This window comes from Canis lupus, chromosome 5, assembly GCF_011100685.1.
Source record: "Canis lupus familiaris isolate Mischka breed German Shepherd chromosome 5, alternate assembly UU_Cfam_GSD_1.0, whole genome shotgun sequence".
Taxonomy (NCBI): Eukaryota; Metazoa; Chordata; class Mammalia; order Carnivora; family Canidae; genus Canis; species Canis lupus.
Window position 1 is genome coordinate 62,236,542 of NC_049226.1, and position 14,993 is coordinate 62,251,534.

A 14,993-nucleotide genomic window follows, 5' to 3' on the forward strand; every position below is an offset into this window, starting at 1 on the left:
GAGGATGAGTGCACTCAAGGAATGAGCTACAAAGACCCAGACTTTCTCCTTCCTTCCTTCCTTCCTTCCTTCCTTCCTTCCTTCCTTCCTTCCTTCCTTCCATCCTCCTTCCTTCCTACCTACTTGCCTTCCTTCCTTTCTTTCACCTTCCTTCCTTCCTTCCCTCAATCCCTCCCTCCATCCTATTCCTCTTTCTTCCTTTCCTCTGTCCTTCCCTCTCTTTCTCTCTCTCTCTGCCCTTCTTTTTATTCCTTTCTTCCATTTAGTGCCTTCATTTTTATCCTTTTTCCACCTGTACCCCCTCCTCCCAGTAGGCAATCCCTTTAACGTATCTGATAGGGATTATTTGGTTTTTATAATTTCCTGTACTACTGTTTAAGTCATATATTCTTGGTAACTTTGTGTTCTAGAATAATTCAAGTTTGCTGAAAAGTTGCAAGACTAGTGCAAGGAACTCCCTTATACCCTTTACCCAGATTCATTCATTCACACTTTGCTTGTTAGCTGTATCGTTCTCTCTCTCTCTCTTTCCAGCTCTCTAGATACACACACACACACACACACACACACGTGCACACCCAAACACACACCCCGTACCCAAACACACACGCACACATAGACACACAACATCCAAATGCACACACACATATAGCCACACGCACACTCAAATGCTCACCTACAGGCACACATATAGACATATACACACATATAAGTACATATTTTCTCTGAACCATTTGAGACTAAGAAGCAGGCATTGTGTCCCGCACACCACAGTGTGTATTCCCTAACAAAAACATTCTTGTGCACAACCACAACACAATGATCAAAACCAGGAAACTTTGCCCTGACAAAGCTATCATCCAATCCACAGTCCATATTCAAATTGTACCAACTGTCCCAATACCGTCCCTTGTGGCCTCTGGCATCCAGGACCTGATCCAGAACAGTAGAGAGCGCTTAGCCCCTAGGTTCTCTGGCTCACGGCTCTTCCACGTACACCTCCATCCCCCGGGCCTCCTTGTGTCCTGGTCCCCTCCGACCGCCCTCCTGCCCTGGGCTGGGGGCCACCTCTTTGTCCACCCTCTCCCTTACTGCCTCTCCCTCTGTGGGAGGTACTCTCCAGGGACACGGGCAGAGGACTCCTGTGATCCCTGCAGACCTCTCCACCCACTGGCTGCATGACCTCGGGCAGCTCTGTCATCCATCCATCTGTGACACCGGATGATGAGAGCACCCATTTCGTGGGCGTTTTCTGAGGACTAGATGGGCCCGTTGTGAGGATTAATGGAGTCCGAATATGTGATGTGCGCAGGACAGTGCCTGGCACACAGTGAGCACCCAGTGACGGCCGTCCCCTCCCACTCATCATCACCCTTTGGAGCTGCCTACCCCAGCGCCTGGCGCATAGCAGGTGCTCAGTAAGACACTTGCTGGAGACTGAGTCTCAGCTGGGGAAACAACACTGGGTAGTATCCAAAGTTGTGGAAGTGCCCAGGAGAAAGGGAAGGCTCCCAAGAGACTGTGCAGAGTTGACTGAGCACGTTGCCAAGCCCCTTGTTCCTGCAGCCCCCCAGTTAGGGGTGTGCGGCCCCCTCAGGGGAGACCCCCCTACGGGTTCAATTTCCCTTTGCCAGTCGGTGTTTTCCAACAGCAGATGGACAGAGGTGGTGGGGGCTGAACAAAAGGCTCTGATTTTAGGAGCTGGAGCTGGGCATTTGCAAGGAAGAAAGTGGCAGGTGGGTAAAAGGGTGACCTGGTAGGGCGGCCGGCCCTGTGTCCCCTGGGAGCTCCTGTGACTGGACCCCTGAGGGGCTGGGTGAGTGAGGAGGGGACCCCCAGGTTGCGCCGAGGTGGCGGAGCCAGGGATGCGGGCAGAGGGAGGGTCCGGTGCCCAGACGGCCGCTTGCACGCTGAGTCAGTGCCCCTTTGTTGATTCAGGAGAGAGTTCATGCCCTCGGTAAACCAGTGGTTGTGACCCAGGAGGGTGGGAGGACAGAGGTCCAAGGCCAGGACCTTGGCCCCCCACTGTGTGCCGTGAGGAAAGAGGAAGAAGGCAGGAAGGAGGAGGTGAGCCAGACGCTTCTGTGCCCCAGAGGCCGTGGGAGCTTAGCCCTACAGGGAGTGAGCCCCGGAGCCCCGGAGCCACAGCAGGAGGCCAGGAGGCCAGGAGGACTCCACTAGTTTCATTTGCCCGATTCCAAGGGACGAAGGATCCAGCTGGGGGGAGGAGATGGCAGTGGTCCCAGTTAATATTTAAAACACGGGAAACGCAAACCGTTGTCTGAGTCAAACACAGGGTTTTCTTTCTGAGCCTTAAGAAATCCAGGCTGATGGGTCCCTACCTGCCAGACACCAGGCCCGGTCCCTGCTGTAGCCTGACTCCCGGGGACGCCACCAGAATCCCTGGAACCGTCCTGCCCAGAAGGCAAGCTCTCGGTTGTCACTGGAGACCCAGAGATGGAGTCATGTGGCCTTCTAAGCACTGAGGGTCTTAATGTGACCTGGTGAGGACTAAGGATAGACCCACATCCTGGGTGTCTGTTAGCCTGTGTTGATTCTACCCTGGTGAAAGCACCAGGGAGGTGCAGACCACTTACCCCCCAAAAACCCTTTAAGAGGCCTGAGCTTCTTACAGTATCCCCTGGAGAGGGATGGGGTATTAGGCTAAGAAGCTTTTTTGTTTGGGGCTCCAGGAGAGAGATAAAATGGATTGTCTCATGGGTGGTGACAGGGCAATGTGACAGAGAGCTTGTGTGCAGGGGGACCTGTGGGGTTTTGGGACGGGCACACTGGGAGCGGAGAGTGGGCCCTTCGACCTTGAGAAGAGCACGGAGGGTCTCTGGGGTCAAGTCCTTGGAAAGCTCTCACAAGCTGGGGTCCATAAAACCTGAGAGGCTATAGCACTGCTCAGCCATAGATGATGGGGAGAGGCGGCGCCAGAGGTCAGGGACGAAAGATGGGGCCCCTCTGCTTTGTTCTGGATCCTTGGATGAGCCCTTGGAGGCACAAAATGCCCAACTAGTGACTGATCCTGCCACCTGCCTGGCCCTGTAAGGGTTCAGAGCCAGATCACATTTGGTTTAGAAACACAATATAACAGTCCCACCACCAAGAGCTGTGGACCAAAGTCACTCCTGCCCTGCCCTAGTGCAGCCGAGAGGAGTCCCAACATGTATCCTGAGTTTTCACTGATTTATTCTTGAAATGCTCGAGTCATTTTTTTTCTAACACGTTTAATGATTTATACATTTCTATCATGGTAGGAAGCACATAGCATTGGACTCACCATCCGAGTCATTTTTAAGTATGTGTCTCAGTAGCCTTCAATCTACTTCACAGTGTTGTGCAACAGGTCTCCAGAACCTTCTCCTCTTGCAGCACTGAAAGACTCTATTTCGAATCATTTTTAACAAGAGTCAGTGGGGAGCTAAGCTGTCAAATCTACATAGAAAAAGATGTGTGCATTTATCCTTCCTTGTAGTACACGCCGCGGAAGGTGGGAAATGGACACACCGGCCGTGATTTTACACCTGACGCCAGAAGCGCTCCGCAAACAGGAGGCCTGCCACGCGTCACCGCCTCCTGGGCCACACCCCTGGATGGACAGTGATTACGGGGCGGACGGCACGTATTAAGTGAGGTCGGGTCACAGCTCTCTAGCCCTTGTGACTGTCACCTTTGCACACTTGGAGTGACTCTTCACTTGGTCTCATGGCAATCTGACAGCACACTCAGGTCTGGAAAACAGGGAGAAAGAAGTTGTTTCATGCGTTTCTAAAGGAAGCACTGAAGAACTTAGAGCTTCTGTGGATTTTCAAATGTCACTCAAAGGTCTGATGCCCCCCAGGCTGTGCTTGGCTGTGGGAATGGCTGGGGGAGAGACTGTAATCCCTCAACCCAATTCTTTCATTATTATTTACCTTCTATGTCCTCTCTTTCAAGAATATTTTTTTGACATTTGCCTTCTGGCAGAGCTGGGACCAGTGAGTGGGAGTTGCAGGGAGGTGGACTTGGCTGAACATAAGGAAGAATGTTCTTAGTCAGAGCGGTCCAAAAATGGAATGGCCTGACTCAGAAGACAGTGTGTCCTCAGCCTGGACGAGGTCCTGGTGAGGTCCCTTCAGGGGAGCTCTGCCCGGTGCCCTGATCCGTGTGCGCAGAAACCAACGAGAGGCATCCGCTCTGAGCACCTACTATGCGCCAGCTCCATTTCTAGCACTTCCAGGTGGACTTGACTCATTTCCTGTTCAAACGGCACCATGAGATGGGTCCAGTTATCTATCACCTGTTATGTTCTCCATTTCACAGATGAAGAAACTGAGACACACAGAGGCTTAGTGACCTGCCCAAGCCGATGCGGCTGGGAAGTGAGAGAGGCAGGCTGCAGGAGTCAGCTGCCTGACTCCCCTGCTTATACCTCAGGGGGGTGTCCAGGAAGGGGCTCCATGCTCCAGCTTGGTGACCAGCTGCTGTGTGCTGAAAGGAGTTTGCAAGGCAGTTGACTCAGCATAAAACACCCCGGTGGAGGTCAGGAGGGCTGCTACGTTGCAGAGGCAAGGCCCCATCAGTCAACAGGTAACCCGGGGCTGGGTTTGCTCAGGGCAGAGGGCAAGGGAAACATGCCACGTCAGGGTCCACACCCCCAGCCTTAGCATCCACGTAGCTCTGCCCCCTTGGGGACAGGGTCTGTAAACTGGCTCCTTGCCTGTTCCTTCCAGCCTACCCTCCAGTTTCAGGAGTCCAGCCCAGACTTCTCCCTAAGGCCGAGTGCTTGCCTTGGTCACCTGTCCAGGACAGCTTCTCTGATAATGCTTTAGGGGAAGTGGCAAGAGGGCAAGTCTTTGGAATCTGGGCTTCAAGCCTGACCTCCCACCATTGGGAGAAGTTGCTTCTACTTCTGACCTGCATTTTTCTGTGGATGCCTGTTTCATAAGACTGTGGGGAAGATCACAATGTGCTAACTCGCAAAATCACAGACCGTGGCTGACCGACCTTTTCCATCCACAGACCGAGGGTCCCCTCCTGAGAGTGGCCTTCTGGCATCCCGCCGGCAAGGGTGTTTCTATAAAAAAACACAGTGCAGCAAAGTCCAAGGAAGAATGTGCTTATGTTCGCCCTGCGGTGGGAATCGTGAGCACGGCTGATGCCCTTAGGCTGCAATTGCGTTGAGCTAGGTGATTCCTCTGAACAATGCTCTGAGTCAGAAAACTTTGGTACTGCTCAATTCCAGGACCTGTGGTTGGTAAAATGAGAAACGGCTAGAATATCCCTAAAACTCCTTCTAGCTGTAAAACGTTCTGATTCATGATCAAAGGAAGGAGGAGACTGTACGTAATAAAATAAAAAGAATTTCTCAGATGGGCCAAGGGAGTAGTGGTTTCCCATTCTGCGCCATGCTATTGAAGGTTCAGTCTCTGGCGTGATGCACATTCTGGGTTCCATACGCTTTATGTTACTAAGGCCCCCGAATGGGACATTGACTATCGTCTGGCAAGAGATTCCACGCAGGTGAACTGGCCTGGAGGCTGCAACTTTACACCAGGCAGGCTTCGCCCGGGGCCTGGCAATCGTAGCATTTATGCAACAACTAGCTACGAGTAAAGTCCTTCTCAAATATTACTACTGACGGCGTGCTTTCCCTGCAATCATTCTACAAAATGGGTTAAGATATTTTTTTCTGGGCAGCCCCAGTGGCCAGCGGTTTAGCGCCGCCTTCGGCCCGGGGCGTGATCCTGGAGACCCAGGATCGGGTCCCGCGTCGGGCTCCCTGCGTGGAGCTTGTTCTCCCTCTGCCTGTGTCTCTGCCTCTCTCTCTCTGTCTCTCTGTCTCTGTGTGTGTGTGTGTGTGTCTCATGAAAAAATAAATTAAATCTTTAAAAAAAAAAAAAGTTTTTTTTTCTGATTTTGCATTTGGGAAAACTCCTGTACAAGAAGGTCTGGTCATCTTTCCAGAATGTGTGAATGGGGGAAAAGTTTGGGTCCTGGAACTGGCTCCATCCTAGCTCAGCAACCCTCAGGGTCTCAACCAATCCCATCTTTGAAGTGAAGGGAGTTGCTTCTCGCTTTCCATCAAATGTTTGCCCCGGATTACCACACCTGCTATGAGATTGCAGGTTCCTGAGGGCTGAAAGGGAAGCTTCTCTTCTCGCTTTCTTTCAAGACATCTTGAACTTGCTGCCCAGCTTCAATCGGAGGAGAGGAGGAGAGTCCTTTGTTACTAATTCCACTGTCTTAGGGGAGCGTTTGAACCAGAAGGAATAACAGCATGTGTGATTTTAACCATTTTCAGCAACTGTTATTATGACACAATCTGAAGCCTTTTGTTAATTTTCCTGATGATTATCTTTCCCCCCTTAGATTCTTTCCCCACAGCTGTCTGGCCCTTTTCCTGGGCCAGCCTGACACTCTGAAGTCACAGGATTTCTGAAATCCCAACTATGCTCTATCCCAAAAGACAATCTTGCCTGCCAGGGCCCCATGAGGTGTTTTAGAACACTGGTCTCTGGCAAAAAACAAAGAACTACAACACTCTCACAACAAAGGGTAATTCATCACATCAGAAGATGCAGATAGGAATGGTGAGATCCTCCATGTCATCCAAACCCCTTTCTCACCGTACAAACAAAAACAGTCTCCAGTGTAGGGAGTGTTTGTCATAATATGGAACTCTCATGGGCAAACATTGTGGGCTCCCGTGCGTGTACTAACTTTCAATCCCGGATTTTAGAACTTATGGGTATGTGTTTAATAAGGTGATAACAGTGTTTCTTAGAATCTATGACCCACTTTATGGAGAAGAAAACGTAACCAGGAATTTCAAATGAGAGTCTCCTTCTTATGGGTGGAAAATTGTCTGCCGCAGATTTGGGTAGAGGAAGAGGTCCCAGACATCAGATGTGGCTCACATTTCCCACATCACTTTGGACGGGCTGACTTGTTCATTTGCAGCCCAGAAAAGGTTTTCCCCGGAGGCAGTAGAAGTGCAGCGTGCCAAAGGTGTCACGGTGGTGGACATGGAGAAGGGCAAGTACTTTCTTTCCTGGATGACTGAGGATTTACCTGCTGATCTGGATAGGGGACACTTCAGCTACCAATCTTGCACTTCCTTATACCCTTTCTAGACGTATTTCTGTGGTCTTCTGGAGAACAATAACTATGTAGGCTCCAGTGTGCACACACCTTGAGCAGCTGTCAATCAGCAGCCTATGGTGGGCTCTGGCATCGACATGATGCAGTAGCTAATGTAGGATACAACGATAAATTAAGGTTCCTATTTTCAATCCACTTCCCAATAATAAGACTTTACTTATTGATCTATTTATTTCTTTTAAAAATATTTTATTTTATACAATAAATCTGGATCATGGAATGGCATTTCAAATATAGGTCCCCTTCTGTTGTTTATCCACCACTAATAATCATAAAAAAAGAAAAAAAACAAACCTTTGTTGCCAGGATACTGGAGGATCCTGTATTATCTACTGCACTGGATTTTCACAGAAAATGAGCCATTTCACAGGAAATGGGTCTTACCATGTACCCAGAATCATAAAGTATTTTTAGAGACAGAAAAGATTTTGAAAATCATATTGCCTAATATCTTCACAGGCAAGGAAGTCAGGCCTGGGCAGGTGACAAGCCCCCAGCACTACAAAGCCCCCAGAATTACAAAGACCCCACAGAGTGGGTCAAGTGGCCCCACTCACCACTCCACATGGCCTCTGGAATGACAGGAGAGCTTGCCCTCTGCTTTGTAACACACAAAACTCTGAAATGCAGGAACCTGACCTTGTCCACCTGGCTAGCATCTCCAGCTGACATGAGATGTCCACATGGGAGGGAATTATGGCCAGAGGCAGGGCTGCTAATATCATAGCGGGGGGAGGCAGTGCAAAACAAAGATGCAGAATTCCGTATTCAAAACGGAGAGAGGGATCCCTGGGTGGCGCAGCGGTTTGGCGCCTGTCTTTGGCCCAGGGCGCGATCCTGGAGGCCCTGGATCGAATCCCATGTCGGGCTCCCTGCATGTAGCCTGCTTCTCCCTCTGCCTGTGTCTCTGCCTCTCTCTCTCTCTCTGTGTGACTATCATGAATGAATAAAAAAATTAAAAACTTTAAAAAAAAAAAAAACGGAGAGAAAAAGCTTTGCTTTTTTATCTGTGGTCTCTCTCCCAACATTTTTTAAAATTTGCTATTTAATGAGTATACTCCCCTCAGATGGAAAATGGGGAGATCCATGCAGACCTCACTGGGAACACAGCACCCATGCTTGGGAGCCCTGTCCTCAGACTCTGTGTGTGTATGTGTTGATGGGGATGCTCCAAGTCACCTGGGCCAGACCCACTGGGGGCAAAGGGTGTCAGTGGTTTCTCAATAGGGGCTGAGAAGGAGATCTGGGTCCCCCAGGAGACCAAGGGACAGGGAAGGGGCAGTTGTGACCTCCTGTGAGGCTCCAAGCCCCTAGCACATACTCCATCATCCCATGGAACTTCACTTACAAACCACAAGGTCAGCGATAAAATTTTAAGTTCAAGACCGTGATTGCAGATCATTAAACCCCGTGCACGGGTCCCCTCTGAGCACAGGATCCTGTATATCTTACTGCCGCACCACCAGGAAGCAGGACCAGGTGTGATGGCCCCAGGGGTGACAGGCTGAGTTCAGGTAGGGTTCACCTTTCTTCCTATAGCCTTTGGCTACAGCATTTCCTACAGGATCTCCAGCTCTTGCCCATCATGGCCCAGGCAATGACAGATTTGGGGTGGACTCTGTCTCAGCAGGTGTCTGGAAGAGGTGACTAATACAGTCTCTAAAAGCTGATTTCCCCTTAGAAGGTGCACTCTTCTGAGAAGTGGGGAAGGGGCAGTTTGCAGGCTGCCCCTTCCCCACCATTCCAATCTTTCATTCGGTCCATACAAGCTTTGCCCCTCAGGACAGCATCTTTGATGGCAGACTTTCCTTTCTGTGCCTTAGGAGTCTCACCTGGACTCTGACTTCCCTGCCCTTTGCTGGGCTCCATCGGTGTTTTACACTTAGTTCTGGTAGAGCTGTGGGATTTCGCCCTGAGACTCTACGAGGCAAGACTCAGGCCACGAAGCCCTAAGATGGAGAACCCCACATCTAAAAACACCACCTCCCCTCCCCAAGGAGGGAATCTTGGCATCTATTTATTTGCCAAGCATCGTGATGTGTGTGCCAGGCACTGTTTCAGGCACTTTGCAAAATTAGGAAGTTATTGTGTCCTGTTCACAACCAAATGAGACAGGTGTTATTTATTTCTAAGTCTTCAGATACAGTGAATAAAACCAGAGAGGCTAAGAAATGGACTCTGACTCTCACAGCCAGAAAACAAAGCTGGAAGTCATTCCCGGTCTGTCTAGCTCCAAGCCTTTGGCCTGTGGCCTTCAGGCCACTGCCCCACATTCACATCCAGGCCCACCACCAAGGTGGGTGATACAGAAGGGCTGGCCCTTTATCAGTTTAGTTGCCATGCGGACAAAAAGTATTGAGTCTTGGAGCAGGAAGTTTCCATGATAGTGAGTTTAGGAGACGTATCCCCTGGCTGTACAATGTAAAGAGCTATAACCGTCACCTGACTCTTTCCTGACTTCTCATCACCAGTTGTTGTTTGATGGAATCTCAAGGATTCTTCAGAGCTGGTGTTGCACTTCCTTGCCTTTGGTCGATGTGCCGTTCTTATTGGAAACCTTGGTAATCTGAGTTTTCTCTCTTCCAGGTGGGCAAATATGTGTTTGGAAATTTAAGTTTGTAAACCGAGCCTGGGAGGCATCCACAGCTCAGCATTGCTTTTGGCTATTGGCCTTGGAACGGTGACTACCAACAAACGGGCTGGCAGGATGCAGATGGGGTGCATGTGGACTGCGGGTCAGAGGAGGCCCCTGAGAAACCCAGAGCTTCTGCAGTGCAAGCTGGCCACTGGTCCTGTCTCACGGTTCACTGGCCCTATGGCCAGGCTCCCGGAGGTGGGTGGGAAGGAACAGGTGGCTGCTCTCTGGAACATTATAAAACCCCTGCAAAGCATGTGCTTTGTTTTCAGGGATAGTTGCCAAATTCTTGCCCTTGAAATAATTTTCCAGGTCTTTCTACAAGAAAAAGGTTTAATTTGGAGGATGGGGGAGGGAGGGGATATGGAGACCAGGAAGGAATAGCCAAGTTAGAATAAAGCACCAAATTCTCTGAAAAGGAGAGGAATCATATTACAGGAACCTGTTCTAAGGGTAGACTACCCCCCCCCCACACACACACCCAATTCTGCAAAGCAAATAATCAGCACCATGACTGAATTCAGGGCGCCTGGTCAGGCACGTTGAGATAGCTTAGAGTCACATGAAGGCAACATGGACCGAGGGCCCCTTACCCCAGCTTGGAGAAAAACTGTCCTGTGTTTACTTGGTTGGGCCCCACATGCCCTGGGCCACAGCAGCCCCCAGATGCGGGGACCCGCGGTGGTCCTGGCAACTCACACCCACTGCACTTTCTGCGGGCCTGGCCTCATTAGCACCGCTGGGGCTCCGCAGTTAATCTGTCGAAAGCGGGGCCAACATTGAGTCATCCACCTCCTTTTCAACTAAGACATATTTCTGGGAATGTGAAGAACACCAGAGCGACGTGACATTCCTTAGCTTGTAGTAGTAAGGCAACTCCCCACTTCCTTTCTAGCCGGGTTGCATCATCTTCCTCAACAGGACGAAACAGATTTCCTTGAAACTTACATGCCTCTGGGACAGAGAGGGGGAGTGCGGAGCCCCACCCCTCCCTCCGTAGGGCGCTCTGGCCCTGCCCCAGCGGGAGAGCGGGCAAGCCTTGCACGACCCGCTCTCTTGCCCTCGCGTGGCTGAGAAGGGCACACAGGACGTACCTCTCAGGCTCACCCCACGTGCATGCACAACCCGCACTGGGACAGTCGCTGCACACGTGCGTCCCAGCACATGAGCTGGGACACATAGACATGTGGTCTATGGACACATGAGCTCTGCTGAGGGGTGCTGCCGTCTTGGCCTTTCTTTGTCCTTTTCATCTAAGTCACAGGGCAGGTAGATGATCTCTGTAAAACCTTTGGCCGGTGGGTAAACTTTTGTTCGTCTAAATCCCAGAAGAATGTTATTTATTAACAGTGCTGTTAACAAACAAATATTGAGGGTTTGGGGAGGGAGCCAGGGGGCAGGGGGGGTGCATGCAGAGGTGAATCAAGAGGGCCTCTGTTGTCAAGAAGGGCCCAGTGTCATCCTCCACGTCACGCAGGGAAGGGCATGTCACGTGTGCGGTGAGGAGGAGGGGGGTAGAATGTTCTAGGAGCTGGTCAGAGAAGACCAACTCCAGGAGGCATGGTTGAGGCAGGCTGGGGATGGTGGGGAACAGTGTTGTCCCAGCGGTGGGGCCATCACAGAATGTGAGAAGACAGACACAAGGTTGATGCAGAGATGGGGAGCTGGGAGCCAGGCATGGCGGGGTGCAGGCAGAGGAGTGCCCAGGCTAGAAACAGACCCCGGACAGTGGAAACCATGCTAGGACAATTCAGGCTTTAGTTTGCTGGTGATTGTGAACCATGGAGAGTAGAGCCAGACGCTCCAGTCAAGCCACGGAGAGGTCATCCTGGCGGCACGCTGGAATTCAGCCTAAGAAAGGCTGAAGGTGGGGGTGGGTCTGGAGGCCCCATCAGTGCTGTGAGTGGGCTGGGGTTGGGCCTGCCCCATAATGAAGGCCAGGGAGCACTAGAGGATGATGATAAGGATAATAATGCTAACCACAACTCCCCCTTTTGAGACGCTAAGCACCTACCTCTTACTTCACCTAAGTGGCAGGTCTGCTATCAGCCCATCTTACAGATGAAGAAGCTTAGGTCCCACAGAAGGAAAGCAGCTGCTTGTGGTCACACAGAATGTGGGCAGCAGTGCCAGGGTTCAACCAAGATCTGTCTGACTCCAGTCCTACGCAGCATAGTGGAATGACAGAGTTGAAACCCAGCAAACTGTGGGAGGGGAAGGCGATGTTCTGGTGGTTTCTGCCTGGGTGCTTCGGAGGACAGATGGCAGTGGGTAAGTCAGGGGCAGGCAGGGGGAAGGAGGAACTCCTAACTAGTTTGGCTGGGACCAAATGAAAATGACGCCAGCAAAATGCCACAGCTGGTGTTGATTGTATTTGGAGTTAGGGTACTTATGTCAAAGATTGGAGCTAGAAGTATCCACTTGGTACAAAGGGAAGATGCTTGTCTGTATAACCAGGGTAGAAAAGCAAGGTGCAAACAGAATTATAGGAAACTAGCTTTAGAATTTATAACATGCCAAGTGCATGCTTATCATGCATCCTTATGACAACCTGTCCATGCTGCCATGTTACAGGTGAGTAACAGAAGCCTGCGGACATAAGTAACTCACCTAAGGTCACACAGCCAGTAACGGTGTACCTCCAGCCAGAGTCTACCTCCCGAGGGCATCTATTAGACAAATACAGGACGAATTCACCTAAAAGGGGTTATAAAGCAGCATCCTGGGATTTGCTTATCTGTATTCTGTCTACAGTTAATATGTACTATTTTTGTGATAGGAAAAAGTTTTAATAAAGCAAAAAAGTAAAAGTGTAAATTGGTAGGCTTTTTGGAAGACAATTTGTAGACCTCCATCAAAAGCTGAAAATGTGGCATATTTTTGGACCCAGCAATTCTATTTTTAGGAGATAATCAAAGAAGCAGGGGGAGATTTATCTATTAAGATGTCGAAAGCAGTAGATTAGCGAAAAATTGGAAATACCTCAAATGTCCAGTAACGGACTGAGATAAATTTGGGCTCAGCCATCCAGTTAAATTCAATACTAGGTAGCATCAAAACGGCTCCTGCAAATTGACATGAGTACGTGAAGAGTGCTCAGGATGCATTAATGCATGAGGAAAACACACCATAAAATATTACCTACTAATCGGTCTCATTTTGATAAAAAAATGTGTTTATACGAATACTTTCATCAAACTCAGTTTTTAAGAGAAGTAATGATGCAAATAATTATTCAGTTTTAATTGTGATAAATGACCATTGGAAGAATGTGTCCTGTGATAGGGGAGGAAACCCAACCAATTAGCAGGAGGCACTTGAAGGCTGAGTTGGAAGGATATACACCAAATTGGTTGGTGACTTTTTCTTTTTAAAGATCTGTATTTTTTATGATTTAAATTTTTTTTTTAATTTATGCGATACAGAGAGAGAGAGAGAGAGAGAGAGAGGTAGAGACATAGGCAGAGGGAGAAGCAGCCTCCCTGTAGGGAGCCCAATGCAGGACTTGATCCTAGCACCTTGGGATCATAAACCGATCCAAGGCAGACAGTCAACCACTGGCCTACTTAGGTGCCCCTAATGATCTGTATTTCCCAGGTTTCTTCTACAGGAAAAATAGATTACTTGGGGAGAAATATTTACTCTAAATAACTTTTAAAATGAAAGGGAAAAAAACAAGCCCGGAAGTAAGGAAAGGTGAAGAATGTGTTCAGGGACTCGTGGAGGAGAGACCGTCCAGAAGAGTCAACAGCATCACTACTCTGAAAGACCGAACAAGATGAAGACCAAGATAAAAAAAAAAAAAAAAAGAAAAGAGGAAGCCACTGATGATCTTACATTTCTTATGGGAAACGTTTATTTATTGTTCTTTATCTCTAGCCACCTTCCTCTCTCAGCCCCACATTTTCCATCGCCTCCTCTTGGGCATCTTTACCGGGCTATCCAGTGGATAGCTCAAACTTAGCATACCCCAAGAATGCCTACTCTCTCCACCCCTTCACTCCAGCCCTCAGTCAGACAGACATACACCAGACTCATTCACCTGTTTTCCCCATCCTCCTCGGTTACACTACCATCCACTCAAACTAAGTATCATTACAGAATCTTTCCCCCATTTCCCTATGCACATTTAGACAATTCTTTAAATATCTCTTTGACTAATCTCTCCTCTCTAACCTCAAGGCTACAGCCTTAGTCAGGCCTCTTGATCTCTTATCTAGACCAACTCACCACCACCCTGCCTACCTTCCTCCTACTCCTAACCCATCCTCCACATCTGCATGGACTCTGAATGCCTTTGGATCATTTGACTCACACATAACACCCTGACCCCATTCTCCCCAGAATAAACTCTAACTTCTTTTTAAAAATTGTAAATAATGAAACAATGAGCATCCATGTACATATAACTCACTTTATTCATTCAAAGTATTTCCTTGGGAGAAATTCCCAGGTTTGAAGGCTATGGGATACTGTTTGGTATCAACACTGCCACACATCCAAAATTGAGCATAAATGCACCTCCCACCTGCCTGCCCCCACTCTTCTCCATCAGAAGTGTTTTTAGAAAAAAATAATCTTCATATTTGTGCCCTGACTTGGCTTGTATTTTTTCTTCTCTTCTAAATCAGGTCCCAGTTATCCTTTTTTGGGGAAAAATTATTTTAATTTTAAAGCAATTTGTATTTAAGCACTTCCCTCCCTCCAGCTTTTTTGTTTGTGTTTTGATTTTGTTTTTACACACATATTGCTTCAGGTTATAGAAACTTTTTTTCTAACTGGCAGACATTCTCAAGTTTTGCAATGTGGATATTTCTCCCCAGGGAACTCTTTTTAAAAGCAGGGCAGGGGTGGATGGAAGGTTGGATTTACCGCTTTCAGGTGCTCCAAGTTAATAGGAAAAGAAAAAAAAAATAATGCAGAGAGTGCCATCTGTATTGTAGTGGGTAATTCATCCTCCCTAGCCTAATGGGCCACTTTCTTTTTTTCAATAAAGAAAAATTTAGTAGGCAAGGTGTCTGGATCTAGAGATACCGAAGCTCTCCTTTGAACTGACTTTGAATAGTTTGGGGCTGACTTTGGATTGCCCTGAAATTTTCACAAGGATAAAATCATAGTTGAATAAGTGTCTGGGACATTCCTCCTCTCCTTTTATGAGATTATTCAGGAATCTTACCAAGGATATCTGTGCCATGGTGCTTATAAATGC

The 14,993-nt window shown here is 48.8% G+C and overlaps 2 long non-coding RNA genes across 9 annotated transcripts; one reads left to right on the forward strand and one right to left on the reverse strand.

The window, feature by feature from the left end:
* The first annotated feature begins 1,194 nt into the window (after positions 1 to 1,194).
* LOC119871910 lies at positions 1,195 to 5,356 on the forward strand. Of its 2 annotated transcripts, XR_005359865.1 has the most exons (3): positions 1,278 to 1,736; positions 3,482 to 4,575; positions 5,008 to 5,356. It is a non-coding gene; the product is annotated as an uncharacterized LOC119871910 (long non-coding RNA). The 2 variants fall into 2 exon arrangements; XR_005359864.1 differs by having other exon boundaries at positions 1,195 to 1,736; positions 3,482 to 5,356.
* On the reverse strand, positions 3,190 to 11,978 carry LOC106558837. 7 transcript variants are annotated; one of them, XR_005359858.1, is made up of 4 exons: positions 7,707 to 8,896; positions 6,097 to 7,238; positions 4,993 to 5,062; positions 3,190 to 3,737 (listed from the first exon to the last, which is right to left on the reverse strand). It is a non-coding gene; the product is annotated as an uncharacterized LOC106558837 (long non-coding RNA). The 7 variants fall into 7 exon arrangements; XR_005359863.1 differs by lacking the exon at positions 7,707 to 8,896 and adding an exon at positions 11,799 to 11,978 and having other exon boundaries at positions 3,196 to 3,737; positions 6,097 to 6,182; XR_005359859.1 differs by lacking the exon at positions 7,707 to 8,896 and adding an exon at positions 11,799 to 11,978 and having other exon boundaries at positions 3,196 to 3,737; positions 6,097 to 6,230.
* Positions 11,979 to 14,993: the final 3,015 nt, after the last annotated feature.